A 23260-nucleotide genomic window follows, 5' to 3' on the forward strand; every position below is an offset into this window, starting at 1 on the left:
TGCATATCACAAATATGGATCCCTCTGTCTCCCTGGTCTCCACTTCATTCTATATGAAATAGTGATAATAGGTTCTGGGAATATTGGGAATAATGAAAAAATCAATCAGTTCCAGAACACAAGAAGAGCCTATACAGCTAATGTAGTACAAAAAAAAATGAGGCCCATATTTAGTGGGTCAGGCTAGTTGTTGATGCCAAGTTCTTATGCCAAGGATAAAACATTACATTACACTAAAATCATTCCACAACCATATAAACAAAACCATAAATTTTCCATTAAGTAATATTCCATGCATCCAATCAATCTATTAAAGGGATCACTGATATATTAGTGTGCCCAAGTAATAGTTTCCTCTTGTCTCTCTCATGATAAAGAACTCGAATTGGCTTTTACTGAGAATCAAACAACACACTTTACCTGAGCATTTAAACCTTGCCTCTCTTTAATATTATGCAATATTTTTGCTTTCTCCCTCACATAATTGAGTACAATGGTTCTCAAAGCACATGGGCGTATGTCACTGGAAGAGGTAGGTAATAAAGGACCTCTTAAGTAGGTAAGGACTTGGTTTGTGTTCATGTTTACCAAATACTCCAGGAGGTTCTAATTCCATGCATGTTTGTGGGCCACACAATAGTATATTCACCTGGAAGTTGTCTTCTAAGAAGCAACAAATTGAGTAAATCTTAGCCACAGAAGTTATTAGGATCACCTATTGAACTTTTCAAACCTTGGGTACCTGTACTTAACTTTGGTGATTCTTTTTTTTTTTTTTAATTTTTTATTGTTGGTTGTTCAAAACATTACATATTTCTTGATATATCATATTTCACACTTTGATTCAAGCTTCATCAACACTGAGGCAGTGAATGGAAATGTCCAAACCTCCCTAAGTGACTCCAATCAGAATTTCCAGTGAAGAAACAATGCCAAAATTCTTGGAATACACTTCCTTCAAATTTTCATTATTCTGAAGAAATATTTCTCCCAGGATCATTTATGAACAAGATAGATAAGAGTTTCTCTGATGTGGAGAATGAGGGGAGGGACTGGGAGAGCTCTTGAATTTTTATTCAGAGTTTCTGACTCCACCACAGATCTAATAAGTTAGAATCTCTGGGAATGAGGTCCAATAATCTACATTTTCCATCAGCTTTACCAGATGGTTCTCTTGTATCCCAAACTTTCAGAATTTCTAGTTCAGAGTTTGGTCTTCCTTTAAAAATTTTTTTGAATTTTTTAAGCAGAATCTCTGGAATGGAATTCCTAAAATCTTTCTGAGTAGATTTTTTTAAAGGTATCATATTTATGAACCCCTGTATTAATATGCAAATATGCAATTCATGATTGCCCATTTCCATGAGTTTTCTTTCTTTCTTTTTTCCTTGGCTAACTCTAGTCCACAGAACAACGACTCTGTTTGGATTTATGAGCACTTAAAAAAATATTATGCAGTTTAGCACTTACACTTTAATTTTCAACCTACTTTCTCGTCTTCCTCCAGAAATTCAAGGTAAACAAAACAGAGATTAATCTCTCCCACTTCTGTGATACAGATAAGATTAACCTATGATTAGATATATAGTATTTTCTTAATAGAAATTAAGATGAACCATATGTCCTTTTGAAATTGCATGTGACTCAAGGTTTCCTGTTTTCCAGTAACTATGTTAATCATATGTAGTCCCAAGTTTAAGAAACAGTTAATAAATACTTTATTAAAACTTGATAGTATTAAATAGTTTCATAAGGTGAAAAGAATTACCTAAATTGATAAATGTAAAATAAATATATTTATTTCCATCTAATTTTGTCACTCCAGGAAAGCAATTTTAATTTCACCAAACTCTTCTTTCATCTGTTTTGATTACACATCTCTCTGAACTGAAAAATATGCAGGTTCTTAATGATTCTGGAGATGATGCAGAAAAGGAGATAGTCCTTTTATAAGTGAAAAATATTTAAAACATGGGAAGAATTACATGCTGTGAACTAAGTGATCTGCATGAGAGTCTGCACAAAGATTGGAAGACAAGCATGAAAATGTTGTTCATCTGGATCCCACAGAGTCTGCACCCAGGGGTAAGGATACATTTATGGAGGGTTCTTCTATCTTTTTTGACTATTTGTTTTTATAGTTGTTCTTTTCATTCTTAATGATCCCAACCTTTTTTATTAGCACTTGAAAAGTATTTGTGACATTTTAGGATATAAAAAGTAAAAATAAAATACTTCAATATCCAGAATATAAAAAATAAACTCTAAGTCTATTTTTTAAATCACTTTTTACAACACATTCCCAGAAAATTATGTGCACTGTTAATTTCTCATGCAATTGTGGAAACAACCAAATGTCCTTGATGAAAAGAAAAAAACAGAACATTAAACTTTGGCCCTGCTCCCTGGGATTTGAAGACCTTATATATTAGAGCTGTCAAGGATGGAAGAAAGTTAAATAAGATAAATGAAAAAGATCAAATAACCATCCCTAAACCTCTTACTTGATGTCATCTACAGTAGGGAATCCATAATTTCATTTTTCTGTACTCTGATAGGCCAGACATGTCAGATGTATTTATAAATATGCTATGATAGACATAGGATGAATCATTTATAGGCCGCCTTCTTATTCATGACAGCTGAAATGCTATATTGTTAGGTACCCCTCCCCCCAGACTTTTTATTCTCTAATGATGTCATTTTGACATTTTTTTTTTGCTTTCCAGTACTTATCTATAACCCTCATAGTCTACTAATTACATCTATAAATGAATCATAAATCAAATTATTCTTATATTTTAAAGATTCTTATTGTCTATTTATATGTATTTTTATAGTTCAGGAGAGAAAAATTAATTTGTACAGGTTAACTTTTCAAAAACAGCAATATTTATGTGAGGGTAAATTATAACAACAGAACCATAAGGATTGTATTTTTGTTTAATGCACAATAAAGTTAAATTAATTAAGCAAGAGCACAGCAATTAGCAATGGTGTTGTGGACAAAGCTTTATATATCAGATTATTTTCTACTTTCTACATTCATACATTTTAGTTAGAGAATTGAACCCCTGAAAGAGCTTGTAGTATTTTTCCTACAGTACAAGAATAAACAAGGTGATTCTTCCTGTGTTATCAGTTTTACATGATGATATATTAACATTATTTTATGCTAAACAAAACATGGATAGTTTATGACATAGGATGTATCTTCACTATGGTTTTAAAAGATTAAAAATTGTGAAATATAACAGTGGCATGACTTTGAAAGATTTAAACATCAGAACTTTGAAGTAAGTTTACATTTGCAGCAGGGTCATTACTGCTTATACTCCACAGATTATCCCTTATAGATTAAGTTCTTGGTTAGGGCAACATTTGGTAACTTATGGAATGTTTTGAGAAGTACTTCTCTAGTCTATCGTACGTTCTTATTATGGAAAAAAAAATGCTCCAAGTGTTTGCTTGGTTTATGTATGCTGACCCTAAGCCCATTCTGTTATCCAGGCACATTCTAGAAAACATACAATGAACCTTGTCTTGTACCATTTCAGAGTCAAGGACAAAGGTGGCAGGAAGAGCATCTTCACAGATGAAAAGTGGAAACTCAGTGCAGAGAGGGGTCATAAGTGGGTAAAAAAACATAAAATAATCTATCCAAGGGGAATATAGTAGTAGCCCAATGGGAAAATAATAGAGCACATAGGTGACCTGAGGATTCATGACATATTCCACATACGAAGTGGCATTTCAGCTGAAACTTGAAGGAATGAAGAAACAGTGGTTCTCTTTATGTCAGGCAGATGTTCAGAGAAGAGTTAAAGGGAAGATGGACTGGTGGGAGGGGTGACTATTGTGTTACCTGGGTGAAGGCAGGGGACCGAGAACAAATTGCATCTGTACAGGTGGTTGTGGATGGGAAAAGCAACATCATTGAGGGAGAGACCAGATTTTTATTTTATACATTTTAAAATCAGTCTCTTGTAAATGAAGAGTTACTAAAGAATTTTGAGAGGAAATATGAATGTAAACAATAGGAATTGCTTACTTAGTAGGCAATTGCCTTTTTAATTTGATTTCAATATTCCTGGAGACTTCATTTTAAAGTAAGCCCACAGTGTATTCATCATGTCCTTGGGGAGAACAAAAATATTCATTCAGGAAGAATGTAGTACAACAAGGAAGCATAATAAAACATACTCCTGACTGCCTGGCCCAGAGCCATTTCCACTATTTGGCTTCTTAAGGCAACTTTGGTTTCTTTATTTAAGCTCTCCATCCTTCTCTGTGAAGCCTTGAGCTTGCATGGCCTCAGAGCATGTTTTTCACATGCATTGGATAAGCATGATTGGTTTAAGCCACTGGCAATTGGTCCTTTTAGGCTGGAGCATATGATACATTTAGTCAAAGAGATGTCAAGAGATGGATAGTTGCTGGTAGTAGGCAGTTGGGTGTTATTCTTATAAAAAGTCTTCTTAATTTTAAAAGGCAAAAAAAGAAAGCAAAGTCCCTTTTCTATCTAATGAAAAAGTGGTATCTGGATGTAAAATTGAAACCATGGCAGGCATCTCTCAATACTGAGAAAAGGTTGACAAGGACAAACCTATGTTAGGAGACAGGGAACAGAGATGGACAGGTCTTCTGCGGCACCATTGAGTCATCCATGAAATTCTGTTTGTATGCTAATAAACTTAAGAGTCTAAGCAAGTTACTTCCCTGTTCCTTTTGATCAAGAGTATACCCAGTAATAAAATTAGAATAAATTTAAAGCTTGAGAAGTTTCAAAATTCACAGTGCACATCCTTTTTCTTACATGTTTGAAATGGAGGACCTGAGAAAATAAATGATTTGTGTGAGGACATACAATCAAGTACAAGCAGAATCAGGGTTCCTAAGTTCCACAAATATTCTGCCTACCCATCTTTTATAAATTTTAGTCTTTTAAAGAGAGCCTTATCTTTTTTGAATAAAACCATCCTCTGAAGTTTGTGGCATGTGCTAAATAAATGTTCAGTAAACACGATTTTCTGACTGAGAATATGAGCCCTTATTTTCAGATTTGCCCAACTAGTAGGGAGTTTTGACATTAAACATCCAACCACAAAGAAAGAGGAAATACGTGAGACTTAAAGCCCAGTGAGGTATCCCTCCATAGATGTACAGGTTTGACTACATGCTTTGCTCTGTGTCACATACATATGTCCCATACCATTATCACATGCCATGTCCATGATCTATTAACTATGATTTCCTGTAAAATTGTTGTTCACTTCTCCTTTTCCCATATGGGTAGCTATATGACACATATGCTATATATCTCATAGAGAACTTCATAGGTGATGACCTTTTAGTAGCCAGAGGATGACATTAGATCCTGTAAGCTCTCCAGAACTACAAATTCTCTACAGGACTGGTGAATTAACTGTTCCCAACACTTGCTCAATGCCTACATCATACAGATGCCCAGTGCATTTTGCTGAACTAAAGAACAGATGGACAGTAGAAAATGGATATCTGTGACAGAGATTGGTCAAAAAAAGAGAGAAAAAGGCCAAGATATTAGTTAAAGTTAATTAAGAAAAAGACCAATTTTCTAATTTTATCAGGTAATGGACATGACGCCAAATTTGAAGTAATTTTTTTTCTTTAATATTTACTCTGGCTCTGTATTCATCTTCATAAAACAAAATTAAAAATAATAATAATGCTAAACCATTTATACCTATCTATGTTAACTCTAGTGATGAGAGTTGATGTCCTAGTGACGTTCAAAATATATTAGCATAATGAAATGGAAACATTAATTAAATTTCTACAAGTCAGAAGGGAGAAAAAGATAGTTGAAGGAAGAAACTGGATTACTAAAAAAAAAAGAAATACATTTCAGTTTCAAATTCCAAAAAGGCATTCACCAAAGATTGGTATCAAGTGATAACAGTGGCAGTTTATTAATAATCTGTCATGTAAAGCTGACATAGTAGAAGCTAAATTCTGCTCAGCTTTACAATGAAATCCCATCTATTTTGTTGCTACCAGAATTAAATATATACTGTTGAAAGGCTTTAGTAAGCTTAAATATGCTCTAAAAACTCTTTTAGAAATACATTTTACTGCTTTTCCTAACACCTCACTATCAATAAGTCAAATCAACAATAGTCTAATCTTGATTCTTCTAGATATCCATGGTATATCAAACAGGGAGTAAGATAACATACGTATTTTTTACAAGTTGATAAGTTTGCTTTTAGACAAATGGAAAGGTCTTAGCAACTAAATTACTTGTTTCTGACATGTTAGGAACAGAGGGAAAGCTAGATATAGTGTGGAAATAATATAAAGTAAGTATTAAAAGTTAAGCCTAGGGGATTCACAGGGGGATAATTTATTTAATCAGAATTATGTGTGAGCTAGCCAGATAGGGACAATCTATCTAAAGGTGTGAAGAGCTGATAATCCATATGCATCCTGAGCAAAAGATTTAGGTGACGCATGTTATAGCAAGCAAACATCATTGAAACAGTATTTCAGAAATACCAATTAAAAGTGACCATCACAAGTAGAATTTGGGCTAGGGATGTATAGCTCAGTGGTAGAGTCTTACCTAGAATGCATGAGGCTCTGGGTTGGATCCCCAGTAATGTTAACAATATAACACAAAGAAAGAGTAAGAATGAAGTGATGTTTCTCCTCTCTATATATTGGAAAACTTGTATTATGTCATTTACAATCACTTAATATATAGAGACCTGTGCTAACCTCTGCTTCCAAAAGCATGCTGACCCTCTGAAAGTAGGATTGTATAAGATAAAAGGTTTATTCAACAGCTGGTAAAAAGATTTAAAAGAGTTTTCTGTAGAAGCAAAGAACTGAGTGAAATCCAGGGATTTTGATTACTTGTACAGTAATTAGCAAAATGTGTAACACATTGTGCTATGAATGTGTTTGGTTAGAGTGCTAGTTTTCACTCATTGAATAGTTAAAAGTATACAGACAATTTAATCCCAGGCCATAATATCAAATTCATTTTTTCTTATTCTATGAGTAATGTCTTAAATCAAACTCAGAATTTTAAAAATAAATTTCATAGTTAATATCTTAAAGCTCTGGAAAAATATCACAGTAGAATCCTTTTCATCTAAAATGATAGTCACCAGGTAGCAAAATTTCAATACCTACTAGCAAGCAAGAGTGCATAAGAAGAGGGAGGGGAAAAAATGGAATCCAGGAGGTAAGCACGTTATACAAGATAAAAATTTGCTACAAATATTAGAGATGGAAGAGTGTGTGTGTGTTTGTGTGTGTTGTATGTGTGTTTTGCTCATTCCCTAGTAGAACATTATGTTAAAAAATGTTTAAGAATTCATTATCTTTCTAATAAGAATTTTTAGAAATTCAGAAGATTAAAAGAAAATTAGTCACAGTAAGCCTCAGTTTTCCTACATCTCAATGCAGATATTAGGAACGAACATTTCTAAAGTTTCATAGTTTAAGGATAGAAAATTTTAAATGAATTTCAATAAACCTAATTTGACTTATAATAACTGGTTAAGTTGTTAAACTTCACTCATCATGTTAAGTTTAGCCAAAATAAGAATGGCTTTGCTATGTGGATGTACCCCAACTTAGAATGGTTTGACACATGATCTTTTGACTTTATGATATTGCAAAAGTGATGCACATTCAGGAATTTTCACTTTTTGGGTACCAGGGTTTGAACACAGGGGTACTCCACCATTGAGCCACATTCCCAGCTTTTTTTTTTTTTTTTTTGCATTTTATTTAGGGCCAGGGTCTCACTGAATTGCTTAGTGCCTTACTGTTGCCAAGGTTGGCTTTGAATTCATGATTCACCTGCCTCAGCCTCCCAAGCTGCTGGGATTACAGGTGTGAGCCACCCTGCCCAGCTGGAATTTCAACTTTCATCTTTTCCCTAACACACACAGTTATATTCTCTTGATACTGGCACAGCATCATGCCCCGAAGGTGTGGTGGTGGCTGGATTTGGTGCAGTAAAACCATTTTCAACTTGTGATATTTTCAATTTATGGTGGGTTTGTTGGAACAATACCCCATCTTAAGTCCAAGAACATCTGTAAACTGCTGCAAAGGTCAAGAAGAGTGCATTCCTAAAGTGGATTTACAGGTAACATGCTCTCATGAAATGTCAAAGAGAAAGTATACAATTTTGGATTTAGGAAAGCCTTCTGGGAGCAAAACTAACATAATGAAGACTGTAAACTAATCTCTGGCCATTAGTTTCCAGGTGCAAACAAGATTTGTTTTCTGTGTGTGTACATCAGGTGTGCTTCTTTTTCTTTCTTAGACCCTTAACTATGACTGGCTCTTTGCTATCAGGGAGGTAATTAAAGCAAAAACCTTTTAGGCTTCTTCTGAGTTGTTGCTAAAATTATCCTTTCCTTTCTGTCTCATTCATCCCACCAATCGATCCTGGTATAAGTGAACATATCATGGGCTTGGGGGTCTAACATGTTGGTAATGCATAGAGACACCTCATTGTCTTTGAGTTTTAGTCTATGGTCAGGGGGAAATGATATCTCTCACAGGAAGTTTGTGAAGACTAAGTTGTGATTACCTTTAGCTAAGTATTTCAAATACTAGAATTCATCACATTTTCTGTTATTATTACCCCTTCTACATATCACATTTTCCCCTCATTTTCTACCAGAGAATTTTCTTATTATATAAAAATATGCTCTGTTCTACATTCCTTTCAAAAATAGTATACCATAAGGCATTCTAACAATGTATATGGAATCACCTTGGAATGGATTAAAAAGTCAGTTCCTGTGCCTCACTATAGATCTGGGGAACCAGACACTCTGGATGGCAGAAGTAGCTCAAGATCTGTTCTATGCATCCTCCTCTGGAGAAGGCATTGTGCACACATTTGCAGACCACTTCTCTAAACCATTATGCTTACACAATGTTTTTAACAGTCCCCCATTCTGTGTTTCACTGTCTCTTCTCCAAGAAAATCTTAATCATAACTGGCAGCCTGCCTTCTAAATTAGACGAAAGGAAGGCTCCAAGTGGGAAATGGAATTAATTTCACTTAGCAACTTAGCCTGGATCAGCAGGATGAGGCTGGAGTGCATTTTACAATATATCACACTAGGAGTCCACGGTTAACTTATTTTTGACCCATATTTTGTATTTTTTTTTTATATTCCATGTTGCTAAGTGGTAGGAAATATCTTGATTTTTCAGCTTTTCACTTAAATCCTAACTATAGGAGAAAAAAATAAGTATTTTTATAAAGTACCAAAGTTATAAAGAAAGACGTCTGTAGGTTAAGACAACAAATTTGTTACTACTTTTTAAAAGGAAGAACATTAGAAATGACAAAGCAACAATATGTTGAAATAATTTTTTTAATATTTTTGGATTTGCAAAAGAGCTTCCTAGATATTTTTTCTTATTTTTGCTTTTATAAATAAAAAGTAAAACTATACAGCAGAATTACTATAGCACATATTTTATGTAAAAGTGTCTCATGTCAAATACTAGTTCAATTAAAGGGAATGAAATCACATATATAATACTGTGTCCAGTCACATAAAGATAACTTTTTAATACTATTATACTAGAATCTTGGCTGGGTTTTCAGTTATATAATTATTCTCTCTAGGAAATACACAGAATTTGAATGAATGAGTGGAAAAATACTTTGCTGAGCAGCTTTGTAAAATCACTTTTGTTTCAGTTAAATTCATTGAGGCCAACTGGATAAAATGTTATTACCTTTAATTTTCCAGTTTCCCATTCTCAGAACACAGGTTAATTTTGATTTTTATTTTGATAAGTAGATTAAAAACACAGTCCTTAAAATAGAACAATTATTATTTTTTTCTTTACAGTGTAGTTTCAGCCTGCAACAATTATTACACTAAATAGATCATTCCTGAATTAAAGAGGAAGGTCAGAAGCAGGCTATAAAAGGAGCCTTGATACTCTTGTTATTATTCTGGTGTTGTGTCTGCCAAAATGCACTGGTCAATATTAATGATGTGACTTTTTCTTGGAAATGCTGTCCATCAAGCTCATATGGCTAAACCTGCTTCTTTCTGAAACCAGCGAGGCAGTCACTGCCTATCTTTCACACTATATCCCTGCAGTATGATTAGATGATTTTGTTCCATATGAAATTTCTCCATTGAACTCTTTTAAGTCAAGTTCCTTTTAAAATATGGAATATTGTATGTGGCTAAAAAACGTTTTCATGCTTCTTTCTGATCTAAGTATACTGTTTCAAGTCCAAATCAGAAGACTTGTCTGGTAAGAAATATGAAAATAAGAACATCCAAGGATCTAGAAATGAATTCAAGTGTCTTTACATTATTTCAATTATTTCCTTCATTTGATACAGAAACATGTAGACAATATTTTAAGAATTCTTTGACTTTGTAAATAGCATTTGATGGATCATATACATTTTTGTTATTATCTAAGAGAGAGGATACCATTGTAGATAATCTTTTTTTTTTATTTGCACAAGCACTTTATTTATTTATTTATTTTTAGAGATTTCAAAACTTTGATTCATCCTATTTTTGAGAGTTTACAGCTATAAGACACATTGATGAGAAAAATAGGTACTTACATTCCCAGTTCACATTAATGGACTTTAAAAAATCTATCTATTTATTTATTTATTTTTAGTTTTATTGATTTTGTTTTTTTTTAATACACGACAGCGGAATGCATTACAGTTCTTATTACACATATAGAGTACAATTTTTCATCTTTGTATATAGAGTATGTTCACGCCAATTCATACCTTTATACATGTACTTAAAAAAAACATTGTAATCTTTATAATACAGTTACAAAGTTAAACACATTTCACATATATTCATATAGTCAATTTATAACTTTATCAAAATGCTCATTTAAAAATAAATCTCACCAGGTGTGGTGGCACCTGCCTGTATTCCTAGCTGCTCTGGAGCTTGAGGCAGGAGGATCATAAATTCAAAGTCAGCCTCAACAACTCAGCGAGATCCTGTTTCTAAGTAAAACATTAAAAGGGCTGAGGATGTGACTGAGTGGTTAAGCATCCCTGGGCTCAATCCCCAGTACCAATAAATAAATAAATAAATAAATCTCAATATGTTGAAATTGCTAAGATTTCAATGACTTTCTCCTGGTTGAATCCACTGGTCTTTTCCACTATTATTCCATCATTATCACCATTGTTATGTTTGAGGCACTACTTGCTATTACTATTCTGCTGATTAACATGACTATTAGTGCTATTGCTTAATATATGTAGCATTTACTGTGTCAGGCATTGTATTAAATAAGTCCCTTACCATATTAAAACATAGATAATTATTTAGGACCTGCTGCAGTCCTACCCCTAAGAAATGATTAACAAAAGACAAAGAGTGGGACTGTCTCAGCCATGTTCCCCAAGGAGGAAATGGCTGAATGGGGATTTAAATATAAGCCCTCAAGATGAGAAGGTGCCTTTGCCCTTTTGTAACAATTCTCCTATAAATTGCCATCAAAGTTTTCTCCCATAATCTTTTCTTTTTTTTAGTACCAGGGATTTGAACTCAGGTACAATCACTGAGTCATATCCACAGACCACTTTATTTATTTTATTTTGAGACAGGGTCTAGCTAAGTTGCTCAGTGATTCTCTAATTGCTGAGGCTGGTTTTGAACATGCAATCCTCCTGCCTCAACCTCCAGAGCCTCTGGGATTACAGGCATACACCACAGCACTTGACTCTACCACTATCTTTTAAAGAGAAATGAATTATATTCACGGCTAACTCTCTTTGGGGAAAAACAGATGCTAGGTTTTTCCATCCACAGGATAAAAGAAAGTTTTGTTTTTTCTTTTATGGTATTAGTGGCATACTATTAGAAGGTTCAGACATTTCAGCATTCAATCAAAAGTCTCTTCTTTTGCTTTTAAGTAAATAAATCATCATAAAATTTTAGAACTAAAGAAAAGTCTTGACAATTGTTTCACCATCACATATATATAGTAAAACTTAGGTCTGCTCCCAGATAATCTATTCCCTTATCTCTCTTTGCTACTAGCAAACTTCATATTTCTATAAGACTTAGCTCAAATGTTACATCTATGCCATAGGCATTTCTAATTAGCCTCTCCCATAACACCTGACCCATGCCCATGTCATAGGATCTGTCCTTTGCTACACTTGTCCTGGGTATGCAACCTTGAGCAATTTTCTTCTCCAAGTTTTGGTTTTTACTAAGAAAAACAGGCCCTTCCTCACAAGGCATTGTGAGGATTAAAAGAGAAAATCATGGTAAGGTTGACTTCTAGTCTTTGTAATCACATGTCTTCACTTGTCCCACCCAGAGTGTTGGAGTGTGAGCTCTTCGCCTGTAGCCCAGTGCCTGCACCATGTCAGGCACAGTTCACTCCCAGTGAGTCTCTACTGAATGAAGACGTTAGGGAATTAACATTCTCACCCGAGCAGTTCCTGGGTCTTTCAGAACAGGTATGATATCTTTGAATTTCTTATATGTCCACTATCTACCAAAATTATTTCCGAAAGTTTAAAATAAAATATTGAACTAGTCAGTGCTTTGATTATGTGACTTTAGCAAAGATAGTGGGTACCTTTATTTTACTTTAGAAATTTGATACCAAGTTTAAAAAGTACATCCTTCTTTGATTTCTTAAAAGACAATAAAGTCCCTCTCAAATATGTGAAATTTTACCCTTAATTTCTATTGAGTCTTTTCCTGATGCAATGGTTTGACCTTAAAAATTTGCAGTCATATCTCTATTTCATGCATGGGCAAATGCTCTAGGAATCATATGGAATACAGTTCTGCTTGGTAAGCCTTTGACATAACATATTACTCATCACACTTGAAATTTACATTAGAGAATAATTGCCTTCTTTATTTAATTATGCTTCTATAGAACTATGAAAATTCATAAATAAAATTAAAATTTATGAATACTTTGAAGACTCTTACTTCAATGATTCAATTAATAAATGTGTTTAAATATATAAATAAATGTGTATAGGTTATTTCTGGAAAAATATATTTGTGGAATTTTTTAAAAATCAATATTCACAATGATAAACATCTTACTGTGCTATTTTAAGGAGACTCACTATAAACTGATTCATAGTAAAGGCATCTCTAATAACACATTTATATCCTGGTAGACATATAGATTCTGTAAACACAGAAACATAACTTTATTAATAAGGGGCATGTTAAAATCTATTACATATGTATAGTTCAAACAAAACTCAAAATATGTCTGTTTGAATGTAGGTGTCTGTTGATTATAAACATGATCACTTATAATAAGAGAGAAGTATACTTTAGTACTTAACACTTTGTTTCACAGACTTATTAAAATAAGTGACTACTCTTGACCACTGTTTTTCATACAATATTTTCAGGGATTGGGTCTACGTTGGGTACATTAACTTCACAGATATTTATAGCTGGGACAAAAATTTCAATTAAAAAACTCACATTTAAATAAGAAAATTAGCGTTGTCCCCAAATGATAGACATCCAGACAGCTTACCATTTTCCAGCGTTTCAAAAATACTGTCAACTGGAGTTTTCAAAGTGAAGGCAGATAGTGGTAGGATAGATCCTAAATATGCCCTTTCAAATTTAGAGCACCTGTAATTTCTGTCATTCTCTCTATTTCATTAACATAAACATATACTCTGTTTTTATTCCATATAAATATTCAAAATAAAACTCAAAATTCAGTAATTATTAAATTTGTTCAAAGTTGCCATTTATTTGGGGAAGAATGACAAATTCTTGTCTACTTCTTTAGCCTTTTCCTTACCAATCATATTATTCCCATTCTTTTTAAAGTGGCACACACATGGCAAAACAGTGCTAGGGATCCAGCAGAATTTCTATGCCAAGTTCTCATTGATGCCATTATACTGTCTTAAAATAATTTACATGTGGGCTAATATATGCATGAGCTTACATTAAGCTTATAGGAGCTTTCACAATCCAACTCTAAAATATATTTCTTTCAATAAAAGCACATTCACTCCTTTGAATAGAAAATACATATTACCTCTTTAAATAGCAAAATGAATGAAAAGACTTTCTCTTTTAAATTCAATTCAAGATAAAGAGGGGTTCATAATGACAATATTTCTCCTTGTAATTTACCAGATGGGAATAAAAGGCAATAATTGAAACAAATACATATTCTGGAGTGTTTTACATTAAGGATAATATACATGCATTTTTGAAATAATTTCATATCAAAACAAACTCACAGAATATATGGTCATAAAATTTTAACAATAGATTTCAAAGAAGTATAATCACCCTATTTATTTGAATCCGAGATTTAATATTTAATCTGCATAAAACTCATAGATAAAAGCTCAAATATAGATTAGTTTCTATTTCACTGGTTTTATCATACTATAATTCTTTTGCAACTGTCATATATTATGGTTATCATGGGTATAGTGAACTTCTTAAATGAGAAGCCAATTAATAGTCAAGTGTTTGGTTATCAATTTATCATGGCTAAATACCATATGTTGATCTAGAGATTATTGTTAGGGATATGCTGAACCAAAATTCAGATCTGCCCTATGTGATGGTCCTACAATTCCCTCTTCTTTTAGAAGGACACATTAAGCTTATTCTATTATGTAAGCATAAAATATCTTATATTGCTTAGGAAAAGAATGGTTTGTATAGCATAGAAAAAATTCTAAGGTCATTTTTCAGGTGAATTTTGTTAAAAAATGATCAGAATATGATACTATGGCATATCTATGCTAATAAATTTAATAAAAGAGAGAAAGAAATGCACACTCCAAATGAAACCTCATGGCAATCAGTTGTCCTACCATAGACAATCAGGTATGAGCAACAGCAAATTTTACTTTACTGAAACTTCTTGGAAAGTTGATAAAAAGAGCAAAAATTCTGTTTTCATTTCTCCTCTATCAGATTTCCTAAGTTGAGAGGTGCCGTTTTCTTGAGGAGATAATTGCAGTGACAGAGTTTGGGGAGTTCTTCCAATTTCCACTTAATGCAGTGAATTCCCAATCCCTCACTGTTTCTTCTTTTGCTTATAATTGGTCATGGGAAGATCATTTAGAGTTTGAAATTATGTACACATTGAATAATCTTTTCCAACTTTCCCACTTATTTGTCCAATGTACTCCACAGTTTTTGCTACCCTTTGCTTTCAGTGACTGCCCAGAAATCACTATAGACTCATTCCAAAATCCCCAGAATGGTTGAAATCAAACATATATTTAATACCAGCATTTTTCACAGCATCCTGGGGTCCCACTAGATTCCGCATATCTTTGTGACTTTAGTTCATATATATTTCTACAAATATCAGACCAGGACCATTATTTCCAGCACAGTGCTTTGCCAGGTAATTTCGTGTAAGGATGAATTATTATTTCTAAATCTTAATCTGGTGTTCATCAGAAGAACTAAAGATCATACTCTGACTAGAAAGAGGCAAGAGTGTTCTTTTTCTTTTTCTTTTCTTTTTTTGGTTGTTGTTTTAAATCCCAGATGGGATTATTCTGACTATAACCTGCTTTGGAACCCCTTCTTGCCCAATGCAGTTATCAATGACAGTGCTCTGCAATGACAATGTTCAAGCCTAGAAGTCATGTCTGTTGTCTCTTTTCTCTCACCCTCTATATGCAATCAGTTATCAAGTCATTTGGACTCTGCTTCTAAAATAGATAGAAAATCCATCTCAGTGTCTGCATTCTGGATCAGGACAACATTTCTCTTTCTTAGAAGTGGTCATCTGCCTCCTTCCAAAGATCTTCCTACTTCTAGTCTGACTCCCCACTAAATCATCCTCCACAGACGACTTATCTTCAAATACAAATAACTATATTACACACTGTTGTTTAAAAGCATTCAGTGACTTCCCTTAGTATTTATAATAAAATCCAATATTTTTATTATGGTTTGAATTGCAGGGAAAGAAAAATATTTTTTTTCTTTTATCTTCCTGAGTTCCTGGCTGGTTTGCTTATACAAAAAAAAAAAAAAAGACAGATTGTTATAGCTTGGATGTGATGTGGCATTCTGAAAGTGCATGTGTGAGACAATGCAAAAAGGTTTAAAGGAGAGGCTGGGGTTGTGGCTCGGTGGTAGAGAGCCAGCCTAGCATGTGTGAGGCCCTGGGTTCGATCCTCAGCACCACATAAAAATAAATAATAATAATAATAAAACATACAATACTTTTGTGTCCAAATACAGCTAAAAAATAAATATTTTTTAAAAAAAGGTTTAAAGGAGAAATGATTGGGTTATAAGAGTCTTAAACCAATCAGTGAATTAATCCCCTGATGGGATAAACTGAGTGGTACCTGAAGGTGGGTAGGGTGTGGCTGGAAGAGGTGGATCCTTGGGGGTGTATATTTGTATGTGGTGAGTGGAGTCTCTGTCTCCTGCCTGATCATCATGTGAGCTGTTTCCCTCTGCTACACTCCTCCACCATGATGCTCAGCCTCACCTTGAGCCCTAAGGAATGAAGTCAGCTGCTTATGGACTGAGACTTCTGAAACTATGAGCCCCCAAATAAACTTTTTCCTTCTTTACAATTGTTCTGGTTGGATCTTCTAGTCACAGCAGTGAAAAATCTGATTAAAACACATATCAGCAAAAGAAAACCATACAAATTTATTTAATATAAGTTTAACATGCTATGGGAACCTAAAGAAATGAAGACTTAAATTTAAGTGATTAAACCTGAGTGTTTTATGTGAGATGAAATAGAGAGAGATATAAAAGGACCTGGTCTGAGGTAGGTGTGGTAAACTTGGGGAATTTTAGCACAGCACCTTCTTTCAGTCCTCTCTGTGTCCTTTCATATTCAGAGACAAAGATGATGAAACATCCCCCATGAGGGTTTTATGACCTGCTTCAGGCAAAGGTCACATACTGTCTCTGAAACTCTTCAGCTCATGGATTCAACATGCCAAGCTCCCATATTTGGTATCGCATGTCCTGATGCCCATCAAAGCCTGCCTCATCCCTTGTCACTCTCTCCTCTGCACATAGTTCCTCAGCTACTTTAACAGTCTTTCACTTCCTTGAAGCTATGAGTTACGCTTTTCTCAGAGCCTGGAAAACTTCTTTACATCCCACCTCTCCCCATTCCCTCATGTGGCCAACTCTCCCTTTTAAAGTAAGAAATTAAATATCAAATCCTCAGAAAGGACTTTTCTTCAGTAAGTATTCTCCTGTCCAAATTATCCTATATTTTAGAATGCTTTACTTCATAACTTTGTCAAAATTGAGATCTATTTTTTTTGTATGCATTTGCTTAATAATTTTAAATTTTTCCATTAGTGTGTAGAATCAATTAGAATCAATAAAGTAAAACCTTATCTGTTCCACCATGGTAGTGTAAATCAGGCATCTTCTCAACACATAGTAAATGCTTTCTAAGAAATATTTGTTACCATGGGTGCAGGGTTGGAAAAAGACTGTGTCTGAGAAAAAAAGTATTTAACTTAGCAAAATAAATACAACATCTTTTCTTTAGTTTATATACAATTTTACAGCTAGCAAAATATAGAAACCACCTGCTACTGCCAGATATTGTGGCAAGTGCTGGAAGATATTTCTACTTTTCAGAAAACAAAAAGCAAAATAAAAAAAAAAAACACCTGACTTAAACAAATCAATCAGATCAATGTAACTGATATATTATTGAATAGGAATTTTTAAAAAACAATGGAAATTTTTGCATTCAACAACTTCATTTATATTAACAAACTTCAATTTATATTAATAGAAACTTTATTTATACTAACAAAAACTTTCTGTTTTTTTGGTCCCATATTATACTTTCCTTTTTTTTTTTTTTTTTTTTTGTGCCTTTCAATGGATGCTCATGCTTTCAGATTAGAACTTTATCATGTAAGTCAGTGTTTTAGTTCTGGGTTCAAATTATGCATTTCTATTATTTCCCTTCATGTAGGGTATTAGTTGCATATTTGACATTTATTTGTCCCAATGCTCTGTGATCACTGTGAAAATGAGCTGAAGTATATATAATCGGCACATGTAACCAACATATGCAGTCTGTGTCTCTGAACTGGATTTTTCTCCTTAACTATCATGTACCTTCAGAAACACAAAAAATATATACTGAAATTTTAGTTTTGCAAACTATGATGTACTTCACAAATGCATATTTAGCTATTTGGAATGAATAACAGAGGATCAGAATGATTATGCTACTTAAAGTCTTAGAGTCAATCTTCAAGACACATTTCTGTATTTCTCCTGTTTTCCTTTGTTGCAGAGATTCCTAACTCAGCAAAAATGAAAACCACCTAATTAACTGTTAATTAGTGCACTCTGTATTTTATCATAATTGGCTTCCTAAAATGAAAATAAACAAACACATGCTCTTCCAATATCCAAACCTATGGCATAAAATGAAATACCTATTTCTTCAGTCTTAAGAATTTTAATATATAAATTCCAAAATTTCCTTATCAGATATTTTTGATATTATGAAGATTTGATCCATAATAATTATTAAAAATAACATGTCATCCAAACTGCTATAGCACTCCCTCATTTTTAGTTATGGGTTTCTCTGAGGTCATGACATGGCTTGGATTATAATAGGACGCAATGATGAAAAAGATACAGTCTAAATGTGATATGTGCCTATTGAAATGATTGCTTTCATTTAAAAATAGTTATTTAATTCCATTAAGTTTCATCATATCTTTCAAAATTTTTAATTATTATGGATAAAAATGAACGTATTTAAATCAAAATTATTATTACTTTAAAAAGAAAATCATGCAATTTCAAATACCATGCATAATAGGACAATATAGTATGTAGTAAACATTTGCATAATTGACTCAGAATTTTAATAAAGAATATTGATTTTTATACCATCCTTCCTATAAGGCATAAAACAGATATGTGAAGCACTGTTGTATTTTTTCATGGATAATTAAATATAATTATATTTAATAAATAGAGTAATCACTGCATATATATTAATATTTTACTATGAAAGATGTAAATATAAAGATATTTATATAAATATGTATTTTAATATAGCTATTAAGATAAGAAATTTTCTGTATCTTAGGTTAATGCATGTATTATGCATTGTCCACTGTAAGTTTTACACACTGAAATTAGTTATGTGGACACAATTTTGAAATAAAAATTCACTACTTATTGATTTAACTTTAACCTTGAATGGATTGTGATAATTTATTTGCATTGTGTGGTGTTAAGCATACCAAAAATTTCAATTAAAATATTCCACAGGATCATGAAAAAACTCAGCATATTAAGGTAACCTTTAGGTTTTCAAATACAATTATGGTTAAAATTTATTTGTTGTTTTGAAAATATTGTGCTTAATAAATTGCCTAAACATATACAAGCCATGTCAAATGCGGCATTTACTACATAATATTATTGTATGTACTTGTCGAAGGTTTTATTTGCATTGTGAGTATGTATGTGCATTCATTTCCTACAACCCAATGTTGACAGTCCAGTAGAGAAGAGCAAAACTTAGCACACTTTCAAAAAGACAGGACAATAAGAATGAAAACAAGTTTTAATAATATTAGTCTTCAGATGTTAAAATACCACTATACACATATCAAAATCTAAAATTACAAGGGCAAAAAATGTCAAATGTTACTGACTATGAAGCAAATGAACTCTCATAATTTGCTTTCAGAAACTGGGAGCTACTTTGGGAAGTGTCAGTATTTGTTAAAGCAGAATAAATGCATTTTCTATTCACGCAGTCAAGTGCATGTAAGTGTTCCTAAAAGATATGCTCCTGATTATCCATATCATCACTATTCTTAAGACTCAAAGTCTGAAAGATACTCAAATGCTGATCAATGGTAGAAAGGTTCAATAATTTGGTATATTCTCACAGGTGAATATTATACAACAGTGAAAATGAGTGTTTTACCACTGCACACAAAAATCTTACAAACAAAATGTTGAAAAATGGGAAGCAATATCTGCTATGACTTCATTTATAGAATGTAAAAATGGAGGTAAATTATGCCTCTAGAGGTTAAGATGTTGTTTATATTCTGGGAGTATATTGAGACCAGTCAAGGGCATAACAGAGACTTTAAAAAAAAATAAGTTTATATGAGTACTGGTTATATGAATGTGTTCATTTTCTGACATTTGCTGAGACCATATACCTATGATACTAGTAATCTTCTGTAAACATATGTGTTTACATAAGAAAATTAAATGCAGTAATGATGAGGGTAATTTTTTAAAAAAGTTGCATTCTATAAGTTGAAATAAATTTTTAAGAAAGTTCATTTAGGACAGGAAATCCACAGAAAAAATACAAATGGTCAACAAATATGAAAAAAATGTTCATCATCTCTAGCAATTAGAGAAAAGCAAATCAAAACTACTCTGAGATTACATCTCACTCCAGTCAGAGTGGCAATTAACAAAATTACAAGTAACAAATGTTGGCAAGGATGTGGGAGAAAAAAGTAAATATACATTGCGGATAGGACTGCAAATTGGTGCAAACACTCTGGGAAGCAGGATGAAGATTACTCAGAAAACTTGGAATGGAACCACCATTTGAACTAGTTATCCCACTCCTTGTGTTATACACAAAGGATTTAAAATCAACATACTACAGTGATGCAGCCACATCAATGTTTATAGCAGCCCAATTTACAATAGCAAAACTATGGAACCAACTAGGTGCTCTTGAAAAGATGAATGGATAAAGAAAATGTATGTGTGTGTGTGTGTGTGTGTGTGTGTGTGTGTATATATATATATATATATATATATATATATATATATATCACAGAATATTACTCAGCCATAAAAAAGAAGTAAATTATGGCATTTGTTGGTAAATGGATACAACTGGAGATTATCATGCTAAGTGAAATAAGCCAGTACCAAAAAAAAAACAAAAGCCAAATGTTATTTCTGATATGTGGATGCTAACACATAATGGTTGGGGGTGGACGTGGGGAGAGAATAGCAGTTCACTGGATTAGACAAAGGGGAATAAAAAGGAAAGGGAGGGGAACTGGGAATAGAAAAGACAGTAGAATGAATTGGATATAACTTTCCTATACTCATATATAAATACATGATCAGTGAAACTCCACATTAGAATGGGATCCTAATTATAATGTTATACTGCATGTATGTGTAATATGTCAAAATAACCTCTACTGTTAAGTATATCTAAAAAGAATAAATAAAAAAGAAAGTTTATAAGGTATGTTTGTAAAATATAATTCCAATTAAAAATATACTTTTTCAGGGTAAGATTATTACTCTATTCATATACAAATAATTCATAAAAGTTTCCTCAGTTATCAGCAAAATCCTCCCAGTATGATAAAAGAATATCCACTTGCTTCCATATAACACTTGTTTATTATGCTATGTTAAATGTTTCAGAAATATGTAACCAAAAAGTACACCTTACAGTTCCCAGAGGAAGCTGTTGGCTACAGTGATTTAAAACATCTTAAAGATGCAGTTCAATAAAGCCACATGTCCAAAATAAATACTTTTGGTCTCTTGCATTTTAGTTTCCAAGGATACAACATTTCCCCAAATATAAAATGTATGACATAAATTTCCATATCACCTAGACTTTATGTATTCATAACAAGATAAACCTTTATCATGTTTATCATTAAGGAACAGATATATTCTGAAAGTTTTGATAAAAATTAACTTCATCAGTTTTACAACACAAAGAAGCTTATATTTATATATATTCTGTAGTAATCAATTATTACTATAATACACATGTTCATCAAATGCTATTGAATGAATTCAACCACAGAAATTAACAAATGAATGAGTAAAAAAAATCCTTAGAAATCACTTGCTATTTCTTATTTTATTTCCATACTTATACTTTCCTTTCAACTCCCTAAAGCTCAAACATCAGACCTTCATAGAGAAACCAAATTCTGATAAATCTTGACAGGTTATAAAATACGTTTTACTTAAATAATTCATCGTATGTATTTACTGGCATTACATAGAATGTACCATGAACAGCTTAATACACAAATTGTCACTCATGCCCAGAGGACTTTTTTCAGTTGTATAAAACTTCATCATTCAATATCTTGCCTTCAAATTTATTTGAGTTCCATCAAAGACTATATCAAATAACTATTACTATTATACAACTAAGAACATTTTGATAGAAAAAGATTGCATAGTTTCCCCAACATTTACGGTAACACATCAAGTGAATTATTCCAACTTCCTTTACTTTTTAAAACTGAACACTATGAAACAGGAGTAATAGAAAAACAATAATATTAAAATTAGGTACATTAATTATAATCTTACCATAAACTCACAGGTTAAGAATTCAAAGATAAAGTTCGCCACCCTGAGACCTAGAAAAGTATAAGCAGAAACATTCTTTATTAGTTCTGGCATTCAACTTTAATTCACACACCAAAAAAATGTTAGTAATTTAATATTATAAGAAATTTTATTATATGAGTAATTAATGTACATTTAACATGACAGCTTTGACTATAACATTTGTCTGCAATAGCATTATCAGTAACTCGGCTCACATCAAATTATTGTGATTTAAGATTAATTACTTTAATTTGGGCTCTGTAATGCAGAATGACAAACAAGCAATCTTTAGTGTCTTCTTTGCTTCTTGTGAAACTATGGGTGATGGACACATTTGCAAGAAGAATGTATTTTGCATATGTTATTTTGGAGAAGCTTCTTTGTTACATTCATTTGACAGTGTCAAGTATACTTCCATCCATCTCTATACATATACACATGCAATCACATTCATGTGCATACACTCAAATGTGTTTATCATACTGTAATCCTATTTTCATAATTGCTTCATCTGTATTAATCATTAAGTAATGTGATAATATAGAATTCTCCTTAAATGTAGAGACTCTATGTTATCATTTTAAAGATTGCACAGTTAGGGGCTGTAGTTGTGGCTCAGTGGCAGAGCACTTGACTAGTACTTGTGAGACACTGGATTTGATCCTTAGCACCACATAAAAAATAAATAAAATAAAGTTATTGTGTTCATGCATAACTAAAAATATGAAAAAAGAAGACTTCATCGTATTCTATAGTTTCATCCTAAATTGTCTAGGATATTTGATTTAATAAAAACGTTGTGTGAAACTGGTATTATCCTCTTTAAATTAAGTCACTCA

The 23260-nt window shown here is 32.6% G+C and overlaps 1 protein-coding gene across 14 annotated transcripts in view; it reads right to left on the reverse strand.

Moving 5' to 3' along the window:
* Ptprd (protein tyrosine phosphatase receptor type D) overlaps positions 1–23260 on the reverse strand; it is a 2207759-nt gene that overhangs the window by 1181700 nt on the left and 1002799 nt on the right. For all 14 annotated transcript variants that reach the window (XM_058579708.1, XM_058579705.1, XM_058579707.1 and 11 more), the window contains one exon: positions 22401–22450. The gene's annotated coding sequence lies outside the window, so the exon portion shown is untranslated. The remainder of the gene's footprint in view (positions 1–22400; positions 22451–23260) is intronic.

This window comes from Marmota monax, unplaced genomic scaffold (genome assembly GCF_021218885.2).
Source record: "Marmota monax isolate L192 unplaced genomic scaffold, Marmota_monax_Labrador192_F-V1.1 WCK01_AAM20220418_F8-fsc00124, whole genome shotgun sequence".
In the NCBI taxonomy this organism is placed as follows: Eukaryota; Metazoa; Chordata; class Mammalia; order Rodentia; family Sciuridae; genus Marmota; species Marmota monax.